Here is an 11619-nt window from a genome sequence, read left to right on the forward strand (position 1 = left end):
GCCCGGGCCGGGCCCGGTCCCCGGTTCGCGCGGGGAGGGGAGGTGACGCTCCGCTCCGCTCCGCGCTCTGCTGAGGCTGGGCAGCCTCCTCGGGCCGGCGCGGCCACAGTTGGTTCCTCAGCCCCCGGCCCTTTGAGAGCTAATCTTCACACGGGGGAAGGATGTTCGCAGGGAACGAGACGCGCTAAAGACTTCGGAGTTCACCAGAAATTTGTATTTGCTAAAAACAGTGTAAAATAATCTGTATTAGGGGCATGACCCTGAATAAAGAGCCGAGGTTAGGCTAGGATTATGGGGCAAAACCCACTTTGGGTCACCACGAGCCATCTGTCTCCTGAAGAAGCCTGGCAGGACGCTGCCCGGCCCAAAGCTCGGTGTTTCTGTGCCAGCCCGCCACCCACAGTACGTGGCCCTGAGCAAGGAGCTGCGTTTGGGATGGTGTTGTCTCCAAAGGACAGTGTGAGTTCGTGCCCGGTGCGCTTTTGCCAATAAACACATAGGGGTGGAGGATCCAACTTAATCTTTATTGTTTCAAGTCTGCGCAGAGAGGGGTGCTTGGCGATCGTTCGCAAAACAAGCACACCGGTTTCTACCTTTGGGTACCTTTTATACGCATGTTTGCAAGTGTATCGCTCAGTGATTGGTTACAAGCCACTGACATAAGACATTCTCTACTGAGCATGTCTCTGTACCTATGTTTTAGCCAAGTATTTCATTTACATACATATATGTTTCATTAACATACTTTTGCTCTACCCAGGGGTGTGATTTTTAGCATTATAATGAGACCTTTTTCTGAACTTCTTGCTATCTTACAGGTGTCAGGGAGACATTATCCTGCTGGTGTTAGGGAGGCATCCCACACGCTGTGCTCTGCAAGCATCTCTTAACACACACATACCACACCCCTCCCAGCACCAGTAAGTTGCCTTAAGTATTCAGTTAGATATAGTTTGCAAAAGCTAGATATACCATAAAAAAGATTACATAAAAAGATTACATCAATGGGACTACGCAGCAAAATCCTTTTCAGGTCAAAAGATACGTCCCAGCAATCGGGACTCTCGGGAAGAAGCCTAGGCGGAGCCCTGCCTGACCCGAAGCTTGGTTTCTGTATCCCAGGCTGCCTGCTGACCGCCCCCAGGCCTGAATAAAGAGCTGGGTTTGGGTCGGGGGTTTTGGGTCATCTCAGACCACACATCTCTGCCATAGGCCATGCCCCCCTGAGATCAGCTCCCACCGAAACTGCCGCCAGCTTCTGCAGGCTATCTCCGCTCACTACTGCCAACAGCAGCTGTGGGCAGTCCCCACTTGCCACCCATCACCCCCCGTCACTGCTGACACTTGCAGCCACCTGCGGGCAGCCCCGACTCTGCCCACCCTCGCTGCTGACATCATCGCAGCTGCCTGCAAGTGGTCCCTGCTCACCACCGCCACACCCCTGTCACTAACACTGCCACCACCGCCTGCAGGTGGTCACCGTGCCCCTGCAGCCTCCAGGGGCACGCGGCTTTCGTGATCTCTGCCATTGAGGCACTCTCCTGAAGAAGCTGGGGCAGGCCCCTGCCAAACCCGAAGCTTGGCTTTTGTGTGCCAGGCTGCCTACTGACATGCTCCAGGCCTTTGTACCAAGTCTTGAATAAGGAGCTGGGTTTGAGCTGGGATTATGGGTGGAAATCCTTTTCGGATCACCCCAGACCATGTGTCTCTGCCACTGGGAGACTCTTCTGAAGGCTTTGCAGGCTGCTGCCCAACCAAAAGCTCAGTTTTTGAGTGCTAACCTGATAACTGAACCCCTCAGGCCTTTATAATAAATACATAGTGCCAATAAGGAACTGACTTTGGGCTGGGATTATGGGGCAAAACCCTCTTTGGGTCGCCCCAAACCACACATCTCCCTGACGTAGGGTCTCTCCTGAATAAATCTGGGCAAGATGGTGCCCAACCTGAAGCTTGGTTTTCTCATACCAGCTAGCCAACTGACAGCCCCCAGGCCTGTTTACTATGTAAACAGCACCAAATAAGGGGCTGAGGTTAGACTGGGATTTCCAGACAAAATCCTTTTCAGGTCATCCCAAATTGCACCTCTCCACCCCTGGTGGACTTTCCTGAAAAAGCCTTTTGAGGCGCCATTTCTTGGCTTTTTCTACCAGATTTCTATACATGACATTAAGTAAGATGGTAGTGTAAGTGTTATGTTGTAGCTGTGATGACATTAAATAAACTGAAATAAAACTATATACCTATGTAACTTTATATCAAATTTCTGAACCACACCCTCTCAAATACCATACCTACAGGCTGGGGAATTCCCTTCTCGTCAGTGCAGAGGCAGAAAAGGATCTTGGAGTCATTATTGATGCCAAAATGAACATGGGCCGACAGTGTGGGGATGCAATCAGGAAGGCCAACCGTACCTTGTCATGCATCCACAGATGCATCACTAGCAGGTCCAAGGAGGTGATCCTCTCCCTCTATGCGGCACTAGTCAGGCCACAGTTGGAGTACTGTGTCCAGCTCTGGGCACCGCACTTCAGGAGGGATGTGGACAGCATTGAGAGGGTCCAGACGAGGGCCACCCGCATGATCAGGAGTCAGCACGGCAGGCCCTACGAGGAGAGGCTACGAGACCTGAACCTGCTCAGCCTCCACAAGAGAAGGCTGAAGGGGGATCTAGTGGCCAGTTTACAAACTAGTCAGTGGGGACCAGCAGGCATTGGGGGAGTCCCTGTTCCCCCGAGCACTACCAGGAATGACAAGAAATAATGGTCACAAGCTGGCAGAGGGTAGATTCAGACTAGACGTCAGGAGGTGCTACTTCACTGTCAGGGCAGCTAGGATCTGGAACCAACTTCCAAGAGAAGTGGTGCTGGCTCCTACCCTGGGGGTCTTAAAGAGGAGGCTGGATGAACACCTCACCGGGGTCGTTTGACCCCAGTACTCTTTTCTGCCATGGCAGGGGGTTGGACTTGATGATCTGCTCAGGTCCCTTCTGACCTTACCAACTACTAACTATGAACTATGAACAAATGTCAGTAGCTGCCTTTTCAGATGTGGTAGTACTCAATTCTCTTGCCCCCAAAATCCCTTTCTTGTGTCTTGTATTTAGGTCTCTTGTATTTAAGTAAATGGTATGTTGCTAATTAAAACATGTCGCTAGTCATGATTAATTCAACAGACAACATCAGACATATTCGCAAATTTATCAGTCTGGTAAAACAAACATTTTTTTTCATTGCAGGTACAAAGTAATTGGGGTAACGTGCAATATTGACAGCCATTTTATATGTTTCCACAAACTTGGTGAGACTGAGAGCTGGCATTACTCTGATGGAATTTTAGAAGTAAAAAAGCTAGGATGTGGAAATCCACCGGCAGCTGAAGAAAAATTCTCCAAAGGTATTTTTACACGTGCTCCAAGGGTGCTTTAATTAGAGCGGCTGTGGGAGCGCTCTAATTAAAGCACCCACAGATATCAGCATCCCTACGCTTCAAAATGGTGGTGGGGGAACTTTAACGAAAGCTCATTGAACGAGCTTTAGTTGAAGTGTGGGGATGCTGATACATGAGACATGGGGGATAGCTGGAGCATGCTAATTAGCACACTCCAGCAGACTCGCTTAATCATAGCACGTCAGAGCAGCCTCCCACATGTCTTCGGAAGTAAAGCATACCAAGCCATGTTGTTGCTGTACAAATGTCTTAGAAACACTAAGGACATCATCAAGGACACACAGAGATAGTTAAATACAAGCCAAAGCCTTGCTCTTGGGGAATTAAGAACACTAATGTGTTCACCTGCTAATGCAGGTCAGGTGAGGTTCACCTGCTACCGTAATTTACAGTAGCTGGAACTACCCTTGACTGTTATTGCTGGGTGGTGGTTAAATCACTTGGCAACCTCTAGGGTGCCAATGGCTTTGTATAGAAGAGCACCTTAGAGAAAATGCCACCAAAAATTGCAGAACTGAAGTCCACTGAGCTCTTTAACCCTGGTCATCAGCCAGTGTAGAAGTGGAGCCCAGACAGTGGGAGACAGATGAACAAATGGATGATCCAAAAAGGTGAAAAAATTTTACAGGTGAAAAAATTTTCACCTGTAATCGCAGCCCAAACTCAGTTCCTTATTTGGGGCAATGTAAATTGCACAAAGGCCTGGGGGGCTGTCGGTTGGCAGGCCGGCATGAGAAAACCAAACTTCAGGTTGGGCAGTGCCCTGCTCAGACTTATTCAGAAGTGTCCCCTGGCAATAGAGATGTGTGGTTTGGGGTGACCCTAAATGGATTTTGCCCCATAATCCCAGCCTAATCTCTGCTCTTTATTCAGGTCTGTGTTGATACATCTACTTGATACGTCATATTGTTTAACCATTTTATTAGTAAATATACATTTTTCTGATGAAATCCTAACTCTTTAACGCATCTAATTCATTCCTATCAACTTTTAACTGTGTAAAGATTAGCTTTGAAAAAGGAACCGGGAACCAGGAATAAGGAACCAAGAATAAGGAACTAACTTCAGTCTCATGACATTTTCTGTATAAAGTTTCCTCCTCAGTAATTCTTAACTTCCTTTTTGCCTTTTGGGTGGCTGCTGAATACTAGGCTGATGCCTTCAGAGAGCTGTCCCCAGTCCTTCCAACCTCTCTTTCTTGAGGAGTAGCAGCTAACATCAGCCTTATGTAGGTGTGTTAGAGTTATTCTTTTCCACTTTGCACTTGTCAACACTGAATTTCGTTGGCCAGTTTTTTTGTTCCCCTTTTCAAGTTTCTGAGATCCTTCTATGGTTTCTCAGCCAGCTGTGCTTTTTACCATCCTGAATAATTCAATGTCATCCACAAACATGACCACCTTACTATATGCTCCCCTTTCCAAATAATTTATAAATAGGTTAAAGAGAACAAATCCTATGGGGATCCCACAGCTTACCACCCTCTGTTGTGAGTACTGATCATTTATACCGACTCTGTATCCTGTATTTTAGGGTTTTTTTCCATAGATTCATAGACATTAGGGCTGGAAGGGACCTTGAAGATCATCAAGTCCAGTCCCCTGCCCCAGGGGCAGGAAGTCAGCTAGGGTCAAAGGATCCCAGCAAGATAAGCATCCACGCATTTCTTGAAGAGTCCAAAGTAGGTGCCTGCACCACTTCTGGAGGGAGTCTGTTCCAGGCCTTGGGGGCTCAGACAGTAAAGAAGTTTTTCCTTATGTTCAGTCTAAAATGGTCACAGAGGAGTTTATGACCATTGGTCCTTGTTATCCCTTGGGGTGCTCTGATGAACAGGATAGGCAGCCACCAGGTTCCCCCAGAGCCTGCGCTTTTCCAGGCTGAAGAGTCCCATGGCTCTCTGCCTCTCATCGTAAGGCCTGTTCTCTTGCCCTCTGATCATGTGTGTGGCTCTCCTCTGGACTCTCTCAAGCTTCTCAACATCCTTTTTGAATTGTGGAGCCCAGAACTAGATGCAGTACTCCAATTGTGGCCTCACCAAGGCCGAGTACAGCGGGAAGATGACATCCTGGGATTTACTTGAGAAACATCTATGGATGCAAGCCAGAGTTTTGTTTGCTTTACCAGCTGTGACATTGCATTGGTGGCTCATGTTCATCTTGTGGTCAGTCATGACCCCCCAAGTCTCTTTCAGCCGTGGTGCTAGCAAGCGTAGCACTGCCGAACCTATAAGCATGCTGCGGGTTTTTTGCTGCCCCCTGAGGTGGAGTACCTTGCATTTTTCAGCATTGAACATCATCAGGTTTATATCTGCCCACTTACTAAGCTTATCCAAGTCAGCCTGGATCACTAGCTTATCCTCAGGTGTGGTCGCTATGCCCCAAATTTTAGTGTCATCGGTGAACTTGGCCAGTCCTCTTCTGACACCAATGTCCACATAGTTGATAAAGATGTTGAAGAGAACTGGCCCAAGGACAGAGCCTTGGGGGATGCCACTGGTCACGGAGCACCATAATGATTCGTTTCCATCAACTACTACTCTCTGGGCCTGACCTCGGAGCCAATTTCCCAGCCATCGGACTGTGGTGTAGACGAGGCCACATTTGGCCAATTTTTGCATAAGGAGATCATGGGACACCAGATCAAAGGTTTTTTTAAAGTCCAGATATATGATGTCAATCTCTTCTCCCTTGTCCAGGTGATATGTCATGATAGTTACTGATCCACAGGTGGACTTTGCTTCTGGTCCCATGACCACCTAATTTTCATGAAGAGCATTTGGTGCGGAACTTAGTCAAAAGCATCTTGAAAGTCCAGATGCACTGGATCAACCAGATCACCCTGATCCACATGTTTGTCAACACCCTCAAAAAACCCTAACAGATTGGTGAGGCATGACCTCCTTTTACAGATCACAGAGAAGCAGGGTAGGAAGGAACCTCCAAAGGAGGAGTACTGGCACACTTCAGTCACAATCCTCAGCGTTGGCAGCAGGCAACACCCAATACTTCTGAAGAAGGATTAAAAAAACCCTGACATGTAGGGGAGGTATGTAAGAGAAGGAAGGAACAAGGGGGTATGGAAGGGAAGGGAGGAGCCCTATGTGGCAGTCAGCAAAGTCCAGAAGCATGGGAAATACCAATAACAGAACACAGGCAGAGCTATGCCTAGATCATCCCTGACCAGTGGCTGTTCAACCTCTTCTTTAACACCTCCAGTGATGGAGAGTTTACAGCTTCCCTAGGCAGTCTATTCCACTGCTTCATAGTTCTAACTAACAGTGAAGACGTTTTTCCTGATATCCAATCTAAACTGACTTTGCTGCAACTTCAAGCCATATGTCTGTACCCTACTCTCTGCAGCAAGATAGAAAACACTTTTCCTTCTTTATGGTAGCCCTTTAAGTATTTCAAGACTGCTACCATGTCCTCTTTTAAATGCCTTTTCTGCAAATTAAACATACTTACCACTTTCAGCCTCTCCTTTTATGATTTGCTTTCCAAGCCCTTTATCATTCTTGTTGCCTACCTCTGGACTGTTCTCCATATCCTTTTTAAAACATAGAGCCCAAAACTGCATACAGATGCCATATTGATTCTTCCCCTGCAAGTCATGTTAATTCATGAACAAACCTATTTTATAATTTCCCACTTTTAGCTACATTCCCATTTTTATTCTTGAAAAGTAAGAGTGGCACAGAAAAAAGAAAAAGCAAAGGAAGTCCTGCTCAGTTGTGGAAGGCAACAGGACACTTTTTGTCCACCCTAGCTGCCTAAAAATCCCTGAATACCAGTTCTACTTTTGTTACTGCACCCTACTTTGAAGTAGCCTCCCATTCTAGGCACTCCAGCTTTAACTCACTAAAGAGCTGGTCCCTTGGGGTATGTGATCATTTACCAATTAGCCTAGTGCTGGAAACATCCGACTTGATAGAAAATCGCCTTTGTAGCTTGGTTTTTCGATAAGTAATTTATCTGGGTACTGAAGACAAAACAATGGGACTTCTGTAAACTTACCTGGGACAGAAGATAAGAGCCTTAATAGTACAGGTTTTCCTTGCTTTATGCAGGTTCTGTATGTGCAAATTAACTCTTATGTGATGACCCTTTTTATACCAAAAATTCATTATATGCAAGGTAAATTCACTTTTATGCTATTGGTGTGGTGGAAGCCCGCAGTCAGCTGCTTTGTGCAGTGCATTGTGGGAGTGACACACGCCAAAATACAGTCTCCTGTGTGGATCTGTGCTTCCCTCTCGTTGTCTGTGACACGTGTTTCTGTAACTGCCATCCCCGTTATGACTTATAAGGTTCCCGCTAGTTTATCTCCTGCCCCTCTCCTTGGTCTATCAATGAAGCCTTCACCACCCTCTCTTGACACCAACTAAACATTCACCACCACCCTGTGCTTGTGTGTACTGTCTGCTGTTGGTGAGTACCAAAATTGTCTTGTAAAAGTGGTAGAAATGGGTTGGGGGGGAGGGGTGGAGGACAGTACAGTTGAGGTCTTGGAACGTATCCCTATTTTTTACATTGTAAAGTGGGTTCCCTTTACGCAAATTTGAGTTATGCGCTGTTTTCCAGGAACTCATGTACAGCATAAAGTGAGGGAAACCTGTATGTACTCTGCTCTAGTAGAATATCCACAAACTGGTAGAATTCTAGAGTTCAATCCCCAAATCTCTACTATAATTCAAGCATCTCTATTCTTATAGGGGACATTACACTGAATGACACAGTGATTCAGTGTAATGTCCTCTATAAGAATAGAGCTGTGGCATTTGAATAGAACCACTGATTTGATGCCTGAAAAAGCTCTGTTGAGGTATAAAAACACACCCAATGCTGGTTGCAGTTTCAGGCCCTATTATTGTAGACTGTTGTGGATAAGAGAGTGGATGATATTAATATATGATACTTTTTCCAACTGAGTCCAATTTGATGGGTCTTTTTTCCTTATTAATACTATGATCATATTTTGGGAATTCACTAACAGAATTTTTCTATCAAACCTGGATTTCAATGATACTAGATTGCCAACTAAAATTTATTTGTGAAAAACATCTGCTTTCTACAGAAAATTTCAAGATAAAAGTGAACATAGGGCCTAAAGTGACCTTTTTTGATAAATGTCAAAACTTTCATCTGTAATCTTACATGCATTTTCCCCCCGTTTTTGCTGAGATGGTCCATGAGAGAACCTGAGGGCATTTGTACATGACATGGGGGTTTAATTCTCCCTAAAATGAAGTGGTAGTTTTTTAAAAACATTGCTTCAATTTAGGGCGAAGTAAACCCCCATGTCATGTACACTGTGTCTGCCCAATCCTTACCTGCCTCTCCAGTGGCGGGGAGAGGAGAGTGAGCTGCTGGCAGGCAGAGCAGTCCCTGAGCTTCTGGTGCTTCCCTCTGTGGCAGCGATGGCCACCCCCAGGCAACACCCGGCTCGGGCAGTTCTGCGGGGCACTGCAGCCATGAAGGGAAGCACCAGGCCCCCACACAGCTCAGGCAGGATCCAGGGGAGAGGGAAACCAGGCTTGCTGCTTTTTTTTTTTCCCTTCTGTGGAGCCTGCCTTCCCAGGCTGCTGCCAGGCTGCCTGCATGGTCTGCCTGCACACCTCCTGAGCTGTACAGAGCCCAGTGCTTCCCTCTGCCGCTGTAGGGTAGGAAACTAAAACTCTTCCTTTTCAGTGCCCCAAAGTCATTTGCTGCATCCTGAAGTCATTTAAGGCACATTACACTGCCAAATGTGCAAACAGCAATGCCATTAAAGTGGTGCAAAAGTCATTTAACCTGCTTTAAACCTGCTTTAAAGTGTCGTCTACAAATGGTCTGATTTTCCTACCAGCTCCAGGATTCACCATTGACATCATGCAGTGTTTCATTATCTCCACAGGATGGCAGCAGATAGCTGGAAATCAATCAAGGATTCAACTATAACCTGGAAAACAAGTAAACAAGGGGTCAGAGCCAACCACCTAGCAAATGCTTAATGCTTCTATAGTTAAACATCAGACAATTGCAAATACAAGCAGATTCTTATATGAAAGCTGTACCAAAGAACAGGGCTGTAAGAACAATGCTGTCATAAGTTTTATCCTACACCTTATAAAATCAACTGCTGCCAACTTTGGATTTGAGGTACTTCAGACTGAAAGCAACAGCAGAGCAAAACATGCACATTAGGTTTATTTTTCAACATAGCCAAAATATTTTTTAACATGCTGTTACAAAGGAGGATTAAAGTGCTTTTCACATGATTAGTGTAATAGTTCAGAAATCTCCAAAAGGTTTAGGAGCATTCTACTAGAAGTCCAGCCACTGAGCTGGACATGGAGACAAATTAGATACGATGTTTATTTCAGAGTTCCCATCTGGCATGAACAGTACAAGCATTACACCTCAATGTGCAGAAGGATGGTCTCCTACTGCATCGTTATTTAATTGCTATCTCCTGTATAAGTCACTTACTGTCACACACTTAGTTCCCTATCAGATATTCCTACTTCCTTTGCCTCCCCCCAGCTCTTTCCCTTGGGCAGGGATTACTACTTATTGTATGTATGTACAGCACCTACCATAATGGGGTGCTGATCTTAGGCACTCATGGTACAAAATAAAAGGTGTAAAACATCAGAAATAATCATTTCCAGGTGTGTGGTGGGACTTGAATAAGGCCTTTAGGTTCAAGCTACTTGCAGTTTTTCTGTAGAGCATATAAGCAACTTTTTGAAGCTCTCTGAAAGACTATGAAGTAACACTATGAAGCCAGACACCCCCACTTGCCTTAGGTTGCCAGGGAAGAGGGATGTTGACTAGGAGATGTGTCCAGTCAAAAGCCCTTGCTAAACTCCAACATACACTGTTTTGTTCCAAACATTTCTCTTGTACTTCAGATGGAAGATGTGGATTTTCTGTACCTTATTCAGACTTCTATATTGTGCCCGTCTCTAAGGACTGGATCACCTTAGCACATTCTTTTCTCTTTCCATACAGCAGAACTGCACACAGTCTATCTTTGATGTGTACCTGCAGAGAAAAGAACAAGGCAGGAATCAGGGACAAGCAGAGCACATTAATAACTGTAAGTCCATGTTTGATATTGTGGGTGGAGAAGGAAGAGTATGTAAGGAGAGTGCTCTTAACAAAATAAATTAAGCCTGACCCATCAAGGAATTATGTTTTACCACATCCAATAGAAAAGGTATACAGCCTGCTCTGTATGAGTAGTAGGCAACCATTGATTCTTCTGGATCATGGTGTACGCAACAGCTTGCAGCTGTCTTACAGATCACAGTTTACTGAGTGCAATCCAATCTCTTAGTTCTAATCCTCAAAGGGAATTTACAAAACATCTTTTGTAGATGAGCCTACAAACTTCACTTCATAAATCCACTGGATACAAAAAAATCATAGATTAAATATAGACATTGGATTTATGGCATATTATAACCTGCCTGCAGTCTGATACCCCAAGACCTGCATTTTGCATATTGGCTTCTCTTCCACCATGGAGAACACCAAAGTGCAAGAGTCTTCTCTTACACTTTGACTCTTATGGGGAAGGGAGTCTTCAAAAAAAATTAAACTGGTTCATTAATTAACAAGTCCACCTAAGTGAAAGAGCAATCTGATTGGAGACCTCCTCTCCCCTCGCCCCACTCCGGTTATGATATTCAAATCTTATTGGGGGGGGGGGGGCTCTCATCTCTTATGAGGGGGCTCAGCACCTCCGCCCCTCCCCTTGCCCAAGCGCCCCCTTAATTTACACCCTGGAGAACAAAAGTGACAGCCCAAAAACTCTCCAGCAGATTCTCCCTATGCCTGAAGAAGGGCATTAGTGCCTGAAAGCTTGCAAAGAACAATTTTTTCAACTATTTAGTTGGTTTAATAAAGGCTGTCATATTTACCCAAAGAACCTTGTCTGCCTGTGTCCTTAGACCAACACAGCTACAACCAACAACCCTAAAGCATGGAAGATACTGAATTTTGCTGTTTGAATGGAAACTTCACAACATGAAGAAGAAAGAAGCCAAACTCAACAGCAATGTAACACAACATCATTCCCAGAGGACTGAACACCTACAATCATAGATGTTAGGGTCGAAAGGGACCTCAATAGATCATCGAGTCTGACCCCCTGCATAGGCAGGAAAGAGGGCTGGGTTCAGAT

The 11619-nt window shown here is 45.5% G+C and overlaps 1 long non-coding RNA gene across 1 annotated transcript in view; it reads left to right on the forward strand.

Annotated features, from left to right (window-relative positions):
- Positions 1-9: 9 nt before the first annotated feature.
- Positions 10-11619, forward strand: part of LOC112549660 — a 15063-nt gene continuing 3453 nt past the window's right edge. The window contains exons 1-2 of the long non-coding RNA XR_003093175.1: positions 10-459; positions 10446-10530. This is a non-coding gene — a long non-coding RNA (uncharacterized LOC112549660). The remainder of the gene's footprint in view (positions 460-10445; positions 10531-11619) is intronic.

This window comes from Alligator sinensis, unplaced genomic scaffold (assembly GCF_000455745.1).
Source record: "Alligator sinensis unplaced genomic scaffold, ASM45574v1 scaffold458_1, whole genome shotgun sequence".
Classification (NCBI taxonomy): Eukaryota; Metazoa; Chordata; order Crocodylia; family Alligatoridae; genus Alligator; species Alligator sinensis.